General features: G+C 43.2%; 1 protein-coding gene and 1 non-coding gene across 6 annotated transcripts in view; both read left to right on the top strand.

Moving 5' to 3' along the window:
* Positions 1–21,750, top strand: part of SH3RF3 (SH3 domain containing ring finger 3) — a 351,737-nt gene that overhangs the window by 311,489 nt on the left and 18,498 nt on the right. The window lies entirely within an intron of this gene.
* LOC118606023 lies at positions 3,644–3,762 on the top strand. Its single transcript, XR_004952294.1, has one exon. It is a non-coding gene; the product is annotated as a 5S ribosomal RNA (ribosomal RNA).

Raw genomic sequence — 21,750 nt, 5'->3', positions numbered from 1 at the left:
ATTCTGCCACCGTAGCCACTTTGACAGGACCAGCTGGGGAAAGAGGATGACTGGTATCCACAGATGGGGTCACTAAAATCCTCCCCTGCTGAGGTCAGCCTTTGGCGAGCATTCACATGGGACACAAATTTATTTCCACATTTCTTTCCAATTAATAAAAGTCTCTCCACGTACCACTTCCCCAGGCTTCCTGTCATCAGTTTTCCAATTCTGGCCCTTCCAAGTCCCTGACCATATAGCCAAACCATTGGCCACAGCCTGTGAATCAGTTCAATCACACATCTAGCCATTTCTCATTCCAAACAGAATTAACAACCAAGGACTCAAAGTGCTGCTCACAGTTCTACCCACTTGGAGGATTTCTCTTCACCACTGTCTTTGTTGGATGCCCCATAAAGAAGCTGTAGTGTTGCAGCTGTCCACTTTGGGGTGGTTCCTCCATGTCTGTAAACCAGGCCTGAGTCTTCTCTTCTTTTGTCAACTGGTCATAGGGAACTCCTCAAGAGGCCATAGATGCAGGCTGGGAGAGAGAAGGCAATGTAGCAGGAGTTGGATCAAGGGCATTTAGGCCACTGTGCCTAACAGCCTGCTTGGGCCCGACCATGTATATACCACATCCATTTAATCATGGAATGCTGCTGTGCACTTCCAGCATTAGAGTTTGGTGACTAAGGTAACACCCAGTTCATGATGGGCAGCCCAGGTCACATGGTCACTTGGCAGCCCATCTTTAAGCATTCATTCTCTAGTAAGCCCAGTAGTGGGCCCAAAGCTATTTCTCAAGAGAAGGGTAGTTATTTAAAGAGGATGGCAGGGGTTCGCTCCAAAATCCTAAGGGTGTGAGCTGCAATTTTTTTCTATCGGCCTACCAAATGCTCCAAACAGCATTCCTATCTGCCATTGACATTTCAAGCCCCATTGCATTTGCCGGATCATAGGGCCACATGACAGAGCAGCCTGGACCTATTGCAGCATCTTCTCCGGTTCTGGGAGCCACTCAAAACTAAGATTTCTGGTCACTCGATAAATGGACTAGAGTAGCACACCCAAATGAGGACATTGTTGCCTGCAAAATCCAAAAAGGCCCATTTGTATTATGTCTCTTTTGGTTGTTAGTGGGGCCAGGTGCAACAAATTATCATTCACCTTAGAAGGGATAGCTCAACATGCCTGCACCAGTGGAGCCCTAGATTTTAGTGAGGTAGAAGGCCCCTTATTTTTGTTGGATTTCTTCTTCACTCTCCAACACACAAAGTCTGGTATCCAATAAGCTTAATGCTCACTAGATTCAATCAGCATAACGTCATCGATATAATGGACTGATCTCTTGTGAAAGAAAAAAGTGATCAAGATCCCTGTGAGCTAAATTATAAATTATAATTGCAGAGTTGATATACCCCTGAGGTAGAAGAATGAAGGTATATTGCTGCTTTACCAGGTTTAAGAAAACTGCTTCTAGTGTTTTTTGTTAACAGGAATAGAGACAAAAGCATTTGCTAGGTCAATAACTGCAAACCATGTAACAAGAGATGTGTTAATTTGCTCACGCAACGAAACCACATCTGGTAGACAACTGCAGTTGAATCACCATCTGGTTAAGCTTATAATGAACCACTGTCATTCTCCAAGATCCATCTGTCTTCTGCACAGGCCAGATAGGAGAGTCAAAGGGGATGTGGCAGGAATCCCACCCCTGCAACTTCAAGTCCTTGATGATGACTCTAATCTCTGCAGTCCTTCCAGAGATGCAGTACTACTTTTGATTTACTTTCCTGGGTAGAAGCAGTTCTAGTGGTTTACATTTGGTTTTTCCCACCATAATAGCCCTGGTTCCACAGGTCAAGGAATCAACGTGAGGGTTCGGCCAGTTGCTGAGCATGTCTATTCTAATTATGTATTCTGGATCTGGGGAAAAATCACAGAATGGGTTCAAGGACCCACTGGGCCCACTGTGAGATATACCTGAGCTAAAACTCCATTGATCTCCTCACATCCATTAGCTCCTACACTGACTGGTAGATCACAATGACATTTTGGGTCTCCAAATGCCATTTCAGAGCCAATGTCCAATAGTCCTTTAAAAGTCTGATTATTTCCTTTTCCCCAATTCACAGTTATCCTGGTAAAAGAGCTGTAGGTCCTTTTGGGAAAGGCTGGGAAGGAGAACCTGGCTTCTCCTTCACTGAAGGGGTTCTGGGTTTGTAAATTGTAAGTCTAGGAATTGACTGAGAGGCCGTGACCCTCTGTTTTTGTGATTCTAGTTAGACTTCTGCTCACTAGACCTAGAACTCTTCTGCTTAGACAGATCAGGTTAGAATTTAGTGGACGCAGCTACTTCCTAGGGAAACTGTGATCAACCACCCAATGCCATAGATCTACGCAATTCAGGCTATTCTGACTGATGATTTGACTCTGCTGTCCATTATGGTAACCACGCTCAGCTTGTCTTTGGCAGTTAAGTGCTACCACTTGGTCCCAGTTACTCCCATTACATTCAGGGTTCCCAATTTCAATGCTGCAGTTCTTACTGTAAGGTCCAGTCTACATAGACAAGCGATCACAGACCTCTTCAAGGATGCCGAAGCTCTGTTCATAAATATGTTTCTCTCAGTAGCAGTGGAAGGTGTGTCCGGCCCATCCCCAGGCAGGTGAGCAGGTCTTACATGATAAATCCACTCTAACATTCCAGTCTTCCTAAAGATTCGGATCCCTATATCCACAGCATACCAAGGCAGGTTTGGCATTTCGGCCTAATTTACTGTATGAACGCTTTGGTCCATGTTCCAGCCAACCAACCAAATAAACTGTTAGAGCCCTTTCTAATCCCTTGGGCCATAACATTAAATCCAAAATCTTTTTAGTTGGCTAAAATCAATAAATTCAGCTTGCTCTAATTTTATGTTTCTTTCACCATTATCCTACACCCTTAATATCCATTCCCACACATATTCCCACACAGATTTATTTTTGTATAAGTTGGAAACGTCATGCAGTTCTGTTGCTGTATAACACACTTCTTCATGGGCCGTACTTGTACCTCACCGTTCGGAGCCCACTCAGACTTGAGCCTAATTATGGGTCTAGAAGCAGAGGGCTGTGGTGGAGGTGGGTCCTGAGGATGTCGGCATTGTTTTTGCAGGGCAGCTACTTTGGCAGGGGCAGAATGGATTCCTCAGGGAAAGTAGGACTACCTCCTCAGGGTTGTAGGGGCTGCTTCTACTGGCAAAGAAACTTGGAGTTCAGTGTCCCAAGCTTCATAAGAATCTAACCATTTATCGCCATTCCAATTTTCAGGATTCTAGTCCTTCCCAATCGATGTCCTCACTTTAATAATAGATATTCTGTGTGGTTGGGTGTTCAGTCTGCATGGTAATTTGGCCACTCGTAGGCTGAAACTCTGGGTTGAATTTTCAGAAATCTCAGCTCTAGGGTCACAGGAGGTAAGGGTTTCTTTAAGGGCAGATGTAAAAACTTTCAGGTCGCTTATGTGTCACTTGAGCTGGGAATTTGAAATCCTGAACTCAGCATTTTTCCAGTGCAGTTAAAAGCCATCAGCTCATCTTATTATACTCACAAGTTTGACAAAATTTCCTAAGATGTCATATGGTTATCCAGAATTTTACCTCTTAAAAATGTTTGATGAGTCTACGGCCATGCTACCCTGAACACACCCGATCCCATCTGATCTCAGACGCTAAGCAGGGTTGGGCCTGATTAGTACTTGGATGGGAGACCGCTTAGAAAGACCAGGTGCTGTAGGCGTGAAAAAAAAGAGAAAAATGTTCGATGAGATGTATCTGATGGTGTTAGTTTATATATCTCTATTGCACACCATACCAAGGAAGATCACTGTTCTCTTTACCACTGAAAATAGTCATAGAGCCTTTAAATCTAATCAGCTTAGAGAGCCAATTTCAGAAAACACAAAACCAAGTGAGAAAACTCACGTTTAAGGTTCTGTTCCTCTAGAAACACTCTTGGTGCCAAAATCTCTCCAGAGAAACAGAACCAGGGGAATTGGCTCATGTGTTTGTGGGGGCTGGCACGTCTGAGATTGTCGGGCTGGAGACTCAAGAAAGAGTTGACATTGTAGTCTGGAATCCAAAATATGAGGGGCAGGCCAGCAGGCTGAAAACTGAGGCAGAAGTTGATGCTCAGTCTTGAGGCAGAATTTCTTCTTTCCAAGGAAACCTCAATTCTGCTCTTCAAGCCTTTGACCAAATAGATAAGGAGATAAGGAACCCCTACATTATGGAGGGTAATCGCCTTAAAGTCAGATGATTGTAGATGTTGGTCATATCCACAAATACTTTCATGGCAACATCTACACTAACATTTGACCTAACAGCTGGCCACCATAGCCCAGCCACGTTAACATCTGAAATTAAACAAACAGGTTGATATCAATAGAAAACTATTAACTGATTAGGTAAAATATTGCTAATAATTCCCAAAGGCAGTATTACTTAAACAAAAGTATGAGAGATGTTGCCAAGGCTGGTTTTATTTTCCCAGATTTCAAAATGAATATGCTGTTATCAGCTGTTTCTCATGTGTAGCTGTACACAGAGTCATCGTTGAAGTGATTTGGGGACTGAGGTTTAAACTCATTATGTGAAGTTATAGGCGAAGTAAAATGCATCCTGTGGGGGGATGTAAATCACCTTAAATTTCTCATTATTGTGCAACTTAGTAATAAATCGGTACTTCAGAAGCAGTGCGAAAGAAGTCACAAATTTTCCATGGCTTACAGAAAGGAAGAGTGTTATCACTGGTTTCCATGGCATTTGAACTCTCTAAACAACTTGACACGGCTCCAGATATTTCTATTGGGCCACTACAAAGGTTGTTAGAAGGATGCCGAAGCAGTGCTGGAGAGATGCAGAGAGGTTGTCCACTTCTCACCATATGTAGCTTAAGGTTCCTGAGTTGGGGTCACTTTCTCCATCAGAGCTCTCTAATTCCCTGAACTGGACTTTCAGGATTCCCAGAGCCAGAGGTGAAAACACAGATAAGGCAGGAAGTGAATGCTCACAGAGTCTTCTCTCAGGAAAAGGCACCTGTGTGTAAAGTACTCCTGGCAAAAGGTCACTAAGAGACCCTCACACATGAGAGCCCCAGATTTACAGAGTTTAGCATTAGAATGGGATTTAGATGTCATCTAAACTGAATGGATCCACCAGCCCCTAACCAGGCCAGCAGCCCTGTCTGAAAAATTCCTGAAGAGAGATCATTCGGGTTATGCTAAAATTCCTCTAGGGACAGGAATCTCACTATTTAATGAAGGAGTCTATTCTATGCTGGACTGACTTATTGCTGAAAAACTCATCCTCTCGTTGAGTCACAATCTGCAGAGTCTATACACATAAATACATATAAATACACACAAATATACACACATGCATGTAAGCATGCACATGCATACACACACATGCACATGCACTCACACATATGTGCACTTACATCCAAAATACACATCCCACAGAGTCGGTCCACTTGTGCAGTTCCACCACCTCAGTCCGTTTTCTCTTCTAAAAATAGCCCTTCTGCTATTATGTCATCCTCCAAAAGGCTTTTTTAATAGACTATTTTTAGAGCAATTTTAGGTTCACAGCAAAACGAGCAGAAGGCACCAAGACTTTTCAAACTCGCCTGCCCCTACACGCACATGGCCTCCCGCACTGTCGGCGTTTCCTCCCACTCGAGCGTCATATATTTGTTACAACTGATGAACACCCATTGACATAATTGCCCAAAGTCCATCATTTACATTAGGGTTCACTCTTGATGATGTACACTGTATGTGTTTGGACAAATGTATAACGATATATATCCATCATTATAGTTTAATACAGAGTATACTCGCTACCCTAAAAATCCTCTGTGTTCTGCCTATTCACCCATCTTCCCCCATCCCATGGCAAGGGTAATCTTTTTCTCCATAGTTTTACCTTTTTCAGAATATTATATAATTGGGATTATATACCATGTGACCTTTTCAGACTGGTTTCTTTAACTTAGTAAAATACATTTAAGATTCCTCCATGTCTTTTCATGGCTTGATAGCTCATTTGTTTTTATCATTGAATAATATTTCATTATAAAGTTGTACCATTGTGTATTTATCCATTCACCTACTAAAAGATTCTTGGTTGCTTCTAAATTTTGGCAATGAAGCTGCTATAAACATTGTGTGCAGGTTTTGTGTGGACTTAAGTTTTTAGCTCTTTCGGGTAAATACTACGGAGTGTGATTGCTGGATTATATGCTAAGAGCATGTGTTTAATTTTGTGAATTGTCAAAACTGTCTTCCAAAGTGGTTGTATAATTTTCATCTCCACCAAGCCATGAACGAGACTTCCTGTTACTCCACATCCTTGGCAGCATTTGGTGTCATCAGTGTTTTAGATTTTCACTATTATAGTAGGTGTGTAGTGCTATTTCATTGTCATTTTAGTTTGCAATTCTCTGATGACATAGGATAGTGAACATTTTTTCATAGGCTTATTTGCCTCTGTATATTTTCATTGGTGAGGTGTTCAGAGTTTTCACCCACTTTTTGATTGGGTTATTTGTTTTCTTATTGTTGAGTTTAAGAGTTCTTTGTATATTTTGGGTAATAGTCCTTTATCACATTTGCTTTTGCAAATATTTTCTCCCAGTCTGTGGCTTGCTTTCTCATTCTCTTCACACTGTCTTTTGCAGAGCAGAAGTTTTTAATTTTAATAAAGTCTGACTTATCAACTATTTATTTCATAAATCATGGATTTGGTGTTGCATCTAAAAGGCATGCCAAACCAAAGGTTATCTAGATTTTCTCCTATGTTCTCTTCTAGAAGTTTTATGGTTCGGCATTTTACATTTAAGACTATGATCCCTTTTCAATAAATTTTTCGAAGGGTATAAGGTCTGTCTTTTTCTTTCCTTTTTGGTATGTGCACGTTCAGTTGTTCCAGCACTATCTATTGAAAAGACTATATTTTCTCCATTATATTGCCTTTGCTACTTTGTCAAATATCAGTTGACTATTTTGTGCAAGTCTGTTTTGGGGCTCTCTCTTCTGTTCCACTGATCTATTTGTCTATCCTTTTCTCAGTACCATTCATCTTGCTTATTGTAGCCTTCTACTAAGTATGGAAGTCAGGTAATGTCAATCCTCCAACTTTGTTTTTCAGTATCATGTTGGCCATTCTGGGTCTTTTGCCTCTCTGTATAAATGTTAGAGTCAGTTTATCAGGACAAAATTGCTTGCTGGAATATTGATTAGAATTGGTTTAAATTTACATATCAATAGTGAGTTTTCATATCAATGAACATGGAATATCTCTTCATTCATTTTGTTCTTGATTTCATTCATCAGAATTTTGAACTTTTCCTCATAGACCTTGTACATATTTTGTTAGATTTATATCTAAGTATTTCATTTTGGAGTGTACTGTAAATGGCATTGTGTTTAACTTCAAATTTCAGCTATTCACGGCTGGTACATAGGAGAGTAATTAACATTTTCATATTAACTTGGATCCTGCAAACTTGTTATGATGTATATTAGTTTGGGGAAGGTTTGTGTGTATGTGTGTGTGTCAGTTCTTTCAAATTTCCTATGTAGACACTCATGTCATTAATGAATAAAGACAGTTTTATTACTTCACTCCCAATCTGTATGCCTTTCATTTTCTTCTCTTGCTTATTACGTCAGCTAGGACTTCCAGTACAATGTCGAAGAGTGGTGAGAGGATATATCCTTGCCTTGTTTCTGATCTTAGCAGAAAAGCTCCTAGTTTCTCACCATTAAGTATAATGTTAGCTGTAGATTTTTTTGAAAATGTTATTTTTCAGATTAAGAAAATCACCCTCTGCTTCTAGTTTGCTGAGCATTTCATCATGATGGGTATTGGATTTTGTCAGGTTTTTTTGCTTCTATTGATGTGCATGGTTTTTCTTCTTTAACCTGTTGGTGTGATGGGTTACATTAATTGCTTTTTAAATGTTGAATGAATCTTGCATAACTGGGATAGATCCTACTTGGTCATGGTATATAATTTTTTAAACATTTTTATATTCTATTTACTAATATTTTGTGAGGATTTTGGCATCTATGAACGTGAAAGATACTGGTCTATAGTTTTATTGTAACTTTTTCATGTGGTTTTGATGTTAGGATAATGCTGGCCTCATAGAATAAGTTAGGAAATATTCCCCCTATTTCTTTCTTCTGAAAGAGATTGTAGAGAATCGGCATAATTCTTCCTTAAATGTTTAGTAGAATTCACTAGTGAACCCATCGGGGCTGGTACTGTCTGTATTAGAAGGTTATTAATTATTGATTCAACTTCTTTAATAGACAGAGGCCTATTCAGATTGTCTATTCTTATGTAAGTTTTGGCAGATTGCATCTTTTAAGAATTGGTCCACTTCATCCAGCTTATCAAACTTATGAGCATATATTTATTCATAATATTCCTTTGTTATCTTTTAATGTCCATAGGATGTGTAGTGATATCCCTTCTTTCATTTCTGATATTAGTAACTTGTGGCTTCTATCTTATTTTCTTAGTTTGCTTAGCTAGAGGCTTACCAATTTTATTGGTCTTTTCAAATAACCAGCTTTTGGTTTCATTGATTTTCTCTACTGATTTCCTGTTTTCAATTCACTGACTTCTGCTCTCGTTTTCTTTCTTTTTTTTCTGCTTCATTTGAATTTAATTTGTTCTTCTTTCCCTGATTTCCTAAGGTAGCAGCTTAAATTATTGATTTAGATCTTTATTTTTTTCTGATACATGCATTCAGTGCTACAGATTTCCCTCTGAATACTGCTTTCTCTGCATCCCACAACTTTTGACAAGTAATATTTTATGTTTTTTAATTTCTCTTGAGATTTTTTTTCTTTGATCCATGTGTTATTTAAAAGTGTGTTGTTTAATCTTCAAATATTTAGGGATTTCCTAGTTATCATTCATTTATCATTTTTTTGTTTCATTTTGTTGTTCTAAGAGTGACAGTGTATTGTTGTTATTTTAAATTTGTGTTTTATGGCCTAGAATGTGATCTCTCTTGGTGAATGTTCCATGTAAACTTGAAAAGAATGTATTCTGCTGTTGTTGGATGAAATAGTCTGTAGATGTCAATTAGATCTAGTTGGTTGATGGTGTTGAGTTCAAATATGTCCTTCATGATTTCTACCTGATGGAAGTGTTGGTTACTGATACGGGGGTGCTGAAGTCTTCAGCTAAAGACTTTTAAGTCTAGATTAAACAAATGAAGAACATAGAATAGTTCTTGTGCCATGGGGCTCCCAGCACCTGAGACCTTTATTTACTCAAGAACTATTTGGTGAACACTGCGTCTCAAGCATGTTTATAAGCGTCGAGACCCAGGAGTGAACAAGACGAGCAAGGTCCCTGCCCTTCTGGAGCTGACATTTGGTTGGGGAGCAGACAAGCATGTAAACAAAGAATTTACAAATCTCTTCCTGGGTGCTTTAAGCTGAAATTAAGCAGGACAGCAGAAGAGGGGTGTGGTGTTTTTGACAGAGGCCTCAATAAAGAGAAGGAGGCAGCAATGCAAGGAGGAAACGTGTGTTCCAGACATGGGGAACAGAAAGAGTAAGGACCCTGAGGAGACTAAGCTTAGACATTTAAAGAAGGCCAGGAAGACCAGGCTGGCTAGCACAAAGTGAATGGGAGGTAAAAGGTGGGTGACAGAGGTCAGCAGGCCATCCAGGGAGAACTCATGGGCCACAGCGTGGAGTCTAGATTCTAATGGAAGTGCACTGCAGAGCCTTTGGTGGTTTTGAACTAGAGAAATATGGTCATATTTACCCTTGTAGAAAGATCAGTGGTGGGAGGTGTGTGAGAGTCTCAGGAAGAGATGACAGTGCCGTGGAGCAAGATGGGCTCTTCATTCTGGAACAGGGTGTGAATAACAAACATAATTGCATTATTGTTAAAGATAGGAAAGGGAGATGACAAAAGGATAACTGACTTGACCACAGAGACAAGAAAGATTTTTTTTAATAATGAAGACATGGCTAGAATGTTCTCTACAAGACTTGTACTTATTTTTACATAAAAACTTACTCCTAATATGTGTAGAAGTGTGTGTGTGTGTCTATATTCAGTAAAGGAGAGAGAGTGAGGTTAAATATTTAAACGATTAGACAGAGAACTCATTCACTAGTAGTAGAAATGTAAGTTGGTACAACTACTTTGAAAAAGTTCAGCAGTATTTAAAGAAGTTAACCATACTGCCTATGAGCTAGCCATTCCACTCCTAGATATTTCCTCAGGAGAAATGGAAGCACATGCCTATACAAAGACTCCTACTTGAGTGTTCACACCAGCTTTATTTGTACCAACTCCAAACTGGAAACAATCTGAATGTCTGTCAATGAACTAATAAAGAATGGATAAACAAACTATGGTACAGCCATAAAATGGAATACTACTGAGCAATAAAAATAAATGATACAGATGAAGCACAAAATCATTAAAGAAAGACAAAAGAATACGTACTGAATTATTCCATTTATATAAAATTTTAGAAAATGCAAACTAATCTATAGTGACAGAAAGCAGACTAGTGGTTTCACAGGGCCAGGGAGGAGCAAGCAAAGAACTCCAGAGGGGCAGGAGCAAACATTTAGGTGTCATGGGAATCGTGCTGTCCCAATTGTGGTGAAGTGTCACGGGTGTAGATATGTGTCAAAACTCACCAAAGTTATAAAAAGAAAGTTAATACAACCGTTTATTTTTGAAAAGAATTTAGTGTATTTTGGGAAAATTATACAGTTTAGAGCCTGAAGACAGACTGAGCATGATGTGCATATCTATTTCAGAAACAGTACATCTACTTTGATCTTATTCTACTTTGCTACTTATCTTTCTGATCTGACTGTTCATCATACAGACTGTCTTTGTATCCACCACACTAGACTATGCTCTGCTGAAGGAACAAACCGAAAAACATGAGCATCCAAAACAATAGTTTATTTATCATGCAAACCTGTTTTTATTTGTTTTTTGTTTGTTTGTTTTGCCATTTAGCTTTAGTCACTAATCCAGGTCTCCTCATCCCATGACTCAGGCTGATGGATCTGCCACCACTACCATTGCTGGAATTAAATGTTTCAGCCAGAAGTAACATGCATCACATTTGCTCACAAGTTTTCCCACAATCCATTGCTCAGAAAGAGATGATGTCCCCACCCAATTCCAAAGGGTCCAAGAGGGAAAACATGCCAGGATGGGACTGAAGAGTCTTTCTTTTCCATTGACTCCCTATCATCTTAGCTTCCACATCCCCAATTTAAAATGGTCCCAAGAATTAAGTCATAGAAGATAAACTAGCCTATAACCCATGGATTACTTATCCTGCCCCTTTGTAGGGAATATTTCTTGTTAAACTTTTCTTACATTCTCCTTTGCTAAGGCTATTTGACCATAGGTAAAGTAAGTGCCTGACATTTCTCCAGAAGGTCAAAGTTATGTGGCCAGTCAGCCATGTAATGTGGTCTGGGAGTGTGCCATCTTCCTCCACGAATGGGTTGGTAATTCATGGAAGAGCAGAGTGGGCCCACAACTAGGTGGGCCTGCAGAAGTGAGTTAGTTTGGATTTTGACACCACAGTTTCTTTCAGATGTCCATCCTTTTCTAATAATGTTTATGTGATGATAACACTCACATATGACTTCATGATGATGCTTTCTTAAAGAAATTTAAGAGCAGTGGCCAACATAAGGTTGGACATGGATGAAAGCCCAAATCAAGGCCCTTATTCAGGGAAGTGCTGCTGGCCAGGGTCCCGGCGATGCCTAGTAGGGCAATGGCAGGAGTGGATCTGACCAGCTGGCCTACTGAGCCTGCATCTCTGAGGTGGTCCTCAGGCTGGATGTGCATCTCACATTTCCTGGAAACAGTCTGTCTGTCTTAAGCATGCAAATACAGAAAGAAAACCCAAATCATCCCACGGAGCTTTCAGGGCTGCCTGTCAGTGCTTGGCATGCTGTCAGACCACCATGTGTGCTAATGGAAATAATAGCTTTGATTTACAACTAAACCTTGGAAATCCTGCATCCCCTTGATGAAGCATGCTGCTCCTTTTTGCATGTCACTGACCAACGTGCTGCTGCTTTTCTGGTGGATGAAATGGTTTCTATCCATGTGCTTTGTTTTAAAAAATAATTCAGAAAGTACATGAGCTTGGCATACCTGGGTAAACAATTGAGTGTTTAATCCTTCTTATTCCATCCAGAAATCCTTCAGAAGGATGCCAAATTTTTCAGAGATTTTATCTGAATGCATTTCGTTTAATGTAATAATTTGTAGTAGCACTGGTTTGTTCTACAGAAAACAATGCAGAGGCCTGTTGGAAATCCAAAAGCAAAGGAAAAGTTATCCTAATAGAGCAAAGCCATTGCACAACCCAGACCCCCTAGAGGGAGCAGGACTATTCTGGTTTCTCATCTCTGCCCTTCTACCTTTTGTTCTGATCTCCTCTGAAACAATTTTAAAGGAATTAATGTTATGCTACAAATCCTACTGGGTTAGTGGGGCCTTCTTCAATGAAAAGATGATGGCACTGGGCTGAGGTGGCTGGGGAACAGGGTCACATATTGCTACAGCTTCTCAGGTGCTGAGTCCGGAAAAAATTGTAAAGAACTGAAACCTCAGCATTTTGATCCCCTCTCATTTAACAATATTAAACCTAGTTAACTCTACCTCCTCTATATGATAGTTTGCCTGGGGAGGACGTGTTCTCTCCTAGAAGAATGCGATGCCACCTGGAGGCCTGGTGTGCGCCTCATTCTGTGTCCGGGCTCCTCTGAGGACTTGGAGTTGAGACTTGACCCTACCTGGGCTGGAGCCTTCCTTTTGGCTCTGGTTGCACACTGGGCGCCTGGCCACCTGTCAAGTGCAGGTTGGCAGCACGCTCAGAATATGGAGTGCTCTGGGGCATCAGTAGTGTTTGGCTCTGGATACAGGACAAATGCAACAAAGTCTAAGCCCCTATGGTCCATTGTTGAGGAGCTAAAATAGCAAATGCAGAGGTTAAAGATATCCTGAACAACATAGTCATGTGATGTGTGACAGCATAAAGAAGAGGAGAGAGGAATAAAGCCCTCCTGGCATGCTCTTCAAGCTTTCAGAGAGAAAGGGTTTCCAAACGGGCATAAGAGTGTGAGAGGCTTGTGAGAAGGGATTGAGGAGGCCTGTATGGCTCAGGGGAGGGAGGCGGGGATTTGGCCAGTCCTGCAGCTGCCAGGAGACTCATCCAGCTGCCCCAGGAGACTCATCCACCTGCTTGGGAGACTCATCCACCTGCCTCAGGTTGCCCCCTCTCACTGCTGAGCCTGCCCTGGAGTGGGCCCCAGTTTGCCTGTCTGAGAGGCCCCTGAGCACCCGGGGTCCCTAGTGATCTCTTTCCTGGGATCTCCTAACTGCTCTCTTATACTGCTCTCTCTATCCGATCAGCAGAGCTATCTTCACTCCTAAGGCAACTTGTCCCTGTACACTAACACCACCTCCACCCCGAGGTCCACTTAGATACTGCCTTTCCCTTGGCAGAGCCAGAGGTCATGGGGCGGAGGTCATGGTCATGGCCTGGGCTGTGGTGCTGAAAGAATCTTTCCATGCCTGTGTAGAGGAAATCTCTCCCCTTGCTGGCAGGGTATTGCATACTTGGCCTTCTCACCTCCCTACCCTAGCCATGCAATGCTACTTGAATAATTACAAGGTTGAGAGAGACCTCTGGGGAGAAGGTGCCTTGAGTGTCTTGGACAGTGATGAAAATGCCCACCGAGGGCTCTGAGCCAGCTGAGCAGTGTCTTCCAGAGGGAAATGAGGTGCTTGATCAGAGGCAGCATCTTGGGCAAGCATTTTAAACGTTTTCTTATGCCCTAATGGCTTTGTTGAGTTTCACACCGCCATCTCTATGGCTCTTGCTTATATTTTTCAATCTTTTTTTGTTTCTTGATTCCTGTAAAGCAGCTTGTCTCTTTGATTCATTCAAACTTGCATAGTTTAGATTCCCTGGGGGTTCTGAAAACTGTCCTCTGAGTACCTTTCTACCCTAATTTCCAGTTATGCCTTCTAGTTTCTGAATGCCTCATTGGTGTGAAATGTTAATCTTGTTGGTTTTTATGACCCTGATATTTAGTTTGATTGTATTGGGTTATCTAGAAGTCTTCATGTTTCCAGTAAGAATGTATCGAAGTTTAGTTCTTGGCATCTTTCCTCACAGAGTTCTTCTCATCTATTATTTGAATGCCTGGGTTGCCTTTCATTTGTACATGTTTCTAATATTTCTCTAAACTTCAACAAAATCTGTTGCAATATGCTTTCATTTTTTCCATCTCACACTTGTTTACCAAAATTACTGTGTGTGTGTGTGTGTGTGTGTGTGTGTGTGTGTGTGTCTACGGCAGGGCCAGCAGTCTTCCTGTGCAGGCGTGGTCTGGGACTGGGAAATCTCACGAGAGGTCAGGATGAAATCCGCTGCATTTACTCTTGGTGCCCAACGGATCACTCCAAAACTCAGTGGCTTAAAACAACAATCACTTTGTTATGCTCATGTTATGCTTGGATTCTGTGGGTCGGGACCTGGAGCAGGGCACGAACGTTAGGCTGCCTCTGCTCCAGCGTGTCCGGGACCTCAGCTGAGTGGATGAAGAGTGGGCGTGGTGTGCTGCCCAGGCCATCTGGAGGTGTGCTTGCACACATTTGGCAGTTGACGCTGGTGGCTGGCTAGAACCGCAGTTGGGCTATTTGTTGGAACAGCAGCACATGGCCCCTCCACATGGTCTGCACGCGGACGGGCCTCAGCTTCCTCGCAGCATGGCAGCTGGGTTCTAAGGGTGAGTCCGTGGCATCTTCATCACCTAGACTTAAGGTCCCAAGCGACATTTCCACTGTGATCTGTCACTGGAGGCGGTCTCAAGTTCTCCCGGCACACAGGGAGGGAACATGGCTCTTAATCAGGAGAGTGCCAAAGTCACTTTGTAAGGAGACAGCATTGTGGCCATATTCGGAAAACTCAATTTGTCATATTACCCAAGGTCCCCTTTTAGCTCTGTGACCTCTCACACCTTCCTTGAGTTCAGTCAGAACATTTCTTGTCGGTTCCTCCTCCCTCTGGTTCAGTACCTTTTAATTAAGGGCAAAATAAATTCTGTTTTATCTGTTATCCCCAAGGAGTCTTGCTTTCCAGCTCCTGTTGATGTCATGGGCAGAGAAGGAGCAGCCTGGAGTGTTCCGCCCTCATACCAGACTCCACGGCTCTGTCCGAGCCTGTCCCTGGTCAGTGCCATGCATCCACACCCGCCCCTCTGCCTCCTCATTTATCAATTGAATGAAACCAGCAATTTCTTAAGGACAGGATGTAGACTGTTTTGAGAACCTGCTGAAGGCCATACATCCACACCTACTCCCAGCCTGGCAGTTCCCTGGGTTTCACGGACCCCTGAAACCATCCACAGACCACTGATTAAGACCCATGGACTTGCTGATCTCTGAGGTCCTTCACGTTCAAACCAGGGCCATGGGAAGCAGATCTTCCACGAATTCTTGTTCCTGCTCTGGGATTGCTGACAGCTCCCTGCAGCTCAGTGCCACACAGGTGATGTGTTCTCTAAGGCCAAATATGTCATCGCTGCCTGTGAGAAGAGTGGCTTCGACCTTGCTACCTGCGAAGACCATTGTTTTGGAAGAAAGGCTACATCCTGGTGCCTTTCCTTTGGCTAAGAGGTGCTCCTTTCATTTTCAACACAGTAAAAAGCAATTGTGGAGTGACACCTGAGGATCACTCAAACCAAGACGTGTTCTTGCAAAAAGCAGGCACTATGTCTAATATCTCCATGGTGCCAAATGTCTGTTACCATATTGACAATGATCCTGATGGTGACAGCAAACAAATGTGGCATTTCCTAGGTATCAGGCATCTAACTTATTACTTATTTTGACCCCCGCAACAACTTAACAACTCTGTGTTAAGTATTATTGTCACCCCCATTTCACAGATGAGTGAACTGAGGCACAGAAATTTTGAATCGCTTATTCAAGGTCGCATGGCTGGTAAGTCATGGAAGCCAGTGAGAACCCAGGCAGTCTGCTTCTTGCTCTGCAGCATGGCGCTCCATCGCCTCTCTTTTGCTTTATTATCCGGAGTCTTTGTCTCTCTCTCAGCTTCAGGACGAGCATCCTGGCACCCTGTGGCAGGCCATTGCCCAGCGCGTACCCCAGCAAGCCTCCACCACATGTCTTCCAAGCCATGCTCATCCCCCCTTCACTTAGCACCTGGACGATGGTGGTCTGCCCTGCTGTGGCCTTTGTGGAGTGACAGTACCAAGGGACCACAGTGCAGATGTTGGATGTTCACTGTGACAAGCCTACCAGTCTCTGGTCTTGTTACTCAGTGCCTTCGTGGAGTGCCGGCCCTGGCTTGGCCTGGGACATGAGTGTGTGCAGCGCAGTTCTGCCCTCAAGAAGGCCATGATGGCCAGGGGTCTGGGAGGAAAGAGAAGGATGGGAAGAATTGGGGATGCCAGTGTTCCATTCCTCTGATGGATGAAGGGTCCCAAGGGAAATGGCCCAGTTCCCCACCCCAAAACGGCTGATTTAACCTCAGGGTGGCACCCAGCATCTGTCACTCAGTAAATTTTACTCTGATAGAGGTGGATTACTAGTCTTGGTCACCACCACAACCCTCCTCAAACATCTAGTGATTACTGGGCCAGATGGGAGGCAAATGGAATGGTGTCTGTCGTCACATCAGAACAAGGGAATGGCCCAACAAAGGTACAGTATCAGCGAATGATGTATGCAATACCTCGAGTCTCTGGAGAGGGAGAGGCCTCCTGCTGACAGAAGAACATTTGCAGAGAAGGTGGAGCTTTGCCCATGGAGGACCTATGGGATAATTCAAGCCAGTTCAGCCTTGGAGGTATGATTGTGTTCAGGGGCAGTAAGTAAAGACTGGTGAGACTCAGCAAACACTGAGCAATGCTTTCAGAACATTAGCCAGGCCCTGGTGTGTGGGGCAGAGGGACATGAGGGTCCAGCCAGCAGTCTCCAGTGATGCCAATAATGAAGGAAGAATAAACCCTCCATTTGTCCACTCACTCACCAACTGGTGGGTAGCATAGTAGATATAGGAATCCTGGGATTCAGCATCCGGAGACCTACCTAGGTCCAAAGCCTGATCTACCCACTTCATCTCTCTGAACTTAAATTTCCTCACCTGTAAATGAGGTAACTATGTCCCTTAAACAGCTGTTATGTAGAAGACCGTTTTGGGCTGAATGTTTATGTTCCCCCAAACTCATAAGTTGAAGCCCAAACCCCCAACATGAGATGGGACCTTTGGGGCGTATTAGGGTTTGATGAAGTCATAAGGGTCGGACCTCACGATGGGATTAGTGGCCTTAGAAGAAAAGGAAGAGTCTCTCTCCACATGCACATACTAGGAAAGGCCTGTGAGCACGTAGGAGAAGGTGCTGTCTGCAAGCTGGGGAGAGAGTCCTACCAGGAATCTAACCATACTGGCTGTCTGATCTTGGATTTCCAGCTCTCAGAACTCTGAAGAAATAAACGTCAGTTGTTGAAGCTGCCCAATCTACAGTATTTGGTTGTGGGTGCCTGAGCAAACATGCAGATTCTGGTACCGAGAAGTGGGGTGCTGCTGTTACAAATACCCACAAATGTGGATGCAGCTTTGGAACCAGGCAGTGGGTAGAGGCTGGGAGAGTTTTGATTTGTATACTTGATACATGGACATTAAAGGTGATTTTTATGAGGGCTCAGAAAGAAAAGAAGAAAGCTGGAAAGAAAGCTTTCATGTTCTAAGAGAATAAATAATCATGAACAGAATGCTGGTAGAAATATGAAGGTTAAAAAATATTCTGGTGAGATCTCAGATGGAAATGAGGAACGTTTTACTGGAAATGGGAAGGAAGACAATCCTTATTATAAAGTGGCAAAGAATTTAAGAACTGCGTTCTAGTGTTTTGTGGGAGGTGGAACTTGTGAGCAAGAAAATTGGATACTTAGCTGAAATTTCTAAGCAAAGTGTTAAAGGAGTGGCTTGGTTCCTCCTGGCTCCTTATAATAAAATGCAAGAGGGAAGAACTGAATTGAAGGAGGAACTTTTAACCAAAAAGGAACCAGAACTTGGACATGTGGCAAATTCTTAGCCTATCCATATTGCAAAAAAACACAAACCGTGTTCTGAAGAGATCACTGAGGGGGCAGCTGAACAACTATCTGCTAGAGGGATTACAGGTGTGGCTCATGGACTTAACTATCCATCTCGGCAGAGGCCAGGAACAGAGATGGGTTATAGCAACAGACGCATTGTCAGTTGGAACTAAAGAGGACAGAGAGTGAAGGGTGGCTGTTGGATTCTTGGGTTCTATGACATTGGACCATAAAGCTATTTGGCTGCAAACATGAGCTGTTCTTCAAGGACCTGAAATTGATTCAGAGATCATAAGGGCCACCACCTCCATTTCCATAGGCCAGAGGGCCTCTCTCTGCAGCCTGGGCGCTGTGCTTGGAAGGGAGGCATTGAACCAAGAGGATTCTTCTCGGACTAGTATCCAGTGGAGTTCGCATATATAAAGGACATGAATTTGGAGAATGGGGTAAGGACAGAGTGTCAGGGGCTGAATGTTTGTATCCCCCACCCACCCAAATTCATGCATTGGAGCCCTAACCCCCAGTGATGGTATCTGGAGACGAAGCCTTTGGGAGTTATTTATTCGATGAAATCCTGAGGGTGGCACCCTCATGATGATAGGATTAGTGGCCTTATAAGAAGAGAGAGAGAGAGAGAGAGAGAAAGAGAGAGAGAGATCTTTCTTCCCCTGCACATGCATTGAGAAAAGGCCATGTGAGGGCACAGTGAGATGGTAGCCATCTACAGCCAGGAAAAGAGCCTTCACCAAGAACCTGACCGTGTTTGCAGTCCAATCTCGGACTTTGAGTTTTCAGAACTGTGAGAAAATAAATCCTTGTTGTTTAAGCCACTCAGTCTGTGGTATTTCGCTGTGGCAGCCCAAGCCAACTAGAACAGGTACGTTAAAATAGAAATGGCATGCAAAATGCCAGGTATATAGTTAACATTCTCCTCATTTATTTGCTTGGCTTTATTTCCTCTTCTATCAAACAAAGGTGTGGAGATATTGATGTTACTGCCTACCTGACAGAAAGAAAGAAGAAAGTAGGGCCTGTGGAAAGAGTGGCTAAATGAAGAGGTTGGGGAGAGGCTGGACATGGGCTGCCATCATTTGCAAGCCTAGGAAAACTGGGCCTCCATCCAGGTGGGCCCACCAGCCCGGGGCTGCCTTCAGGCTCTGCCCTCTAGGGAGGAGGAAGATAGAAACACTGGCACAGTGTCAAGGCTCTGGCCTGCAGATCATACTTAGAACTCAAACTCTCAGCCCTTGGCTTCACTTCCCTCCTGCTCTGCCCTTTGGTCCACTGGGCTCACCTGGACGCTCACCTGGGAGCAGGAACTGGAGACGTGATCACCTCTGGCTCTCTCCAACCAGGGCTGGGCAGAGAGGGGCTCCCTGGTCCTCCAACTCAGAGCTTCTGGTGTCTTTTATGGTTTTATTTGTGTGGTTTGGGGCCTAAAAGAATGTCTGGATGACTTGCAGATTAAAAACCTAGAGCTCATTAAAGATGTTGGGGCAGAGATGCCTGTACCGAAGAAGGGAGAATTTATGAGCCAACCCCATGTTGAAGCTTCAGGCAAGAGAATATTAACAAGAGAAAGGAGAGACAGGGACTCTAGGAGTTTGCACCCAGGTCTGGGAGAAGGGAGCAGTGCTGGAAAAAAAAAAAAAAAAAAAGAATACGGCAGCTTTCAGAAAGGCAGTGAAAGAAACCATAATACGGTGTCAAGAAGTCCCAGAGAGGGAACATCTTAATGGGGAACACATAAGTGCCTGGAGATGTCAATTGGGGTGACAAGGGACCCAGATGAGGTGGGTCCACCGTGTCCCTTTTCGAGTGCAGCTTTTGGCACCTCCTTATTGTCACCATATTTATTCACTATGTTTGCTGAGAGCTGGAAAAGGCACCTGGTACTTTCCACTCAGCAAACAAGTTTGAATGAAGCATGGGAAAACAACATATTTATTGCGGTTTGCTTCTTACAACATTCCTGGCCTTAGGCCAGAGACCCATGCATTTCTTCAAGTTTGGAGCTCCTGAGACAGTAACTGGTTAAGACTGACCTGTTTTAGGGCAGTGGAAGATATTCTCAGACTATTGCTGCACAAGCAGCATCCAGAGGCTCACAGATGTGTGGCTGGCATGTTGGTCCTATTTGCATCTGCCTTCACAGTGAATGACGAGACGTGCTGTACTTCCTCAGACCCCAGCCTGTGCTGACAAGTAACGACTGCTGACTGGGGCCGATGACTCAGAATCCTAACAGCTACCCCATGCTGAGAGCTTACTGTGTGCCAGACACTTTGCTAGGTACCTTACATGTCATCACTATTAGTCCTCCCAGTAGCACGAAGGGGCCGCTGTTAAGATCCCATCTTGAAGAAGCAGCCCAGAGAAGTGAAGTGCTGGCCCTGTCACCAGGGTGACATGTGACTGGCCACTTACTGTTTTATCATCACGCAATGTCATTCTGCGTAGATACCTCAGTGCCCATCTATGAAATGACAAACAAAAGGAAATCTGCACAGTGCATTGTAGGGGTATCTACCACTTCTTGAGTGGCATACTGGAATTGTGTGCCTTGTCTTATTTAGTTCTCACAACAAATCTATAGAGTTGCAGTTAAAGTTTAGAACTGAGTTCTGGGTTCGAATCCAGATTGTACAACTTACTAGTTAATTACCTTGTGTTTATTTTAAGAGTGCAATAAGCTAATGTATGTACGAGACTTAGAACAGTATTTAGCTGGGTTCTCAAGAAATATTTCCCAGGAGAATAAGTTGCATGCCTGTGTACATATTCCAATTCAGAGGAGGAAGCCGAATCTAAAAGCAGTTAAGTAACTTGTTTAAGGTGAGTCAACAAATAAATGACATCGACACCCAGCTCCATCTATCTCTAAGGCTGCCTCGATGCAGCTGTACATCTTAAAGTCCCTCAGAGTGACAGTATCTTCTGCTTCAGAAGCTTTTTTCCGCTGTTGAACTCGGCAGGTACCCAAAACCACTCGCCAGGAGGCCCAGCTCTGGAGTGTTCTTTGCTCCATTTCTGAGTCTGGCAAAGTGCTGTGATCACAATACCCATGGCTCCACTTCGAAGGGCCAAGATACAGTATCTCCAACCCCCACCTTCCCTCTTTCAGGGGGCCCAGCTCAATGCCACAGGCAGGCACTAAACACAGGTTTCACTGCTAATAGTTCATTCCTGGGAAGAGCAAGAAAAGCAGCCCCGTGCATCAGGCAGCTCTGTCAGAAACAAAAGCCTGAGAAAGCCCAATCAGATTGGCATGTGGTTATCTACTGCTTTCTTTCCTCATTATTTTCATGAATCAATTGTCTTTATCTTCTGTCCTTTCTGAGTGCAGTATATTTGAAGATGTATTTTAAAGTTTAAAATAGTCCATTGCTAAATGCACAGTTTTTGTCTCTTAATTAGCCTAACTCCTGCCTCTTTATTGTAGCTCTTCTACCCTTTCTGAAAATGCATTGCATATTTACATTGTTATACTAACAAGCTCTGTGTTTTCAGGCACAACCAGAGATGCACCTTTTCCCATCAACATTTTAACAGGGCATAG

Source organism: Rousettus aegyptiacus, unplaced genomic scaffold (genome assembly GCF_014176215.1).
Source record: "Rousettus aegyptiacus isolate mRouAeg1 unplaced genomic scaffold, mRouAeg1.p scaffold_m13_p_7, whole genome shotgun sequence".
Classification (NCBI taxonomy): domain Eukaryota; kingdom Metazoa; phylum Chordata; class Mammalia; order Chiroptera; family Pteropodidae; genus Rousettus; species Rousettus aegyptiacus.
The sequence above is the reverse complement of the archived record's forward strand: the minus strand, read 5'-3'. Positions and strand labels throughout refer to the sequence as shown.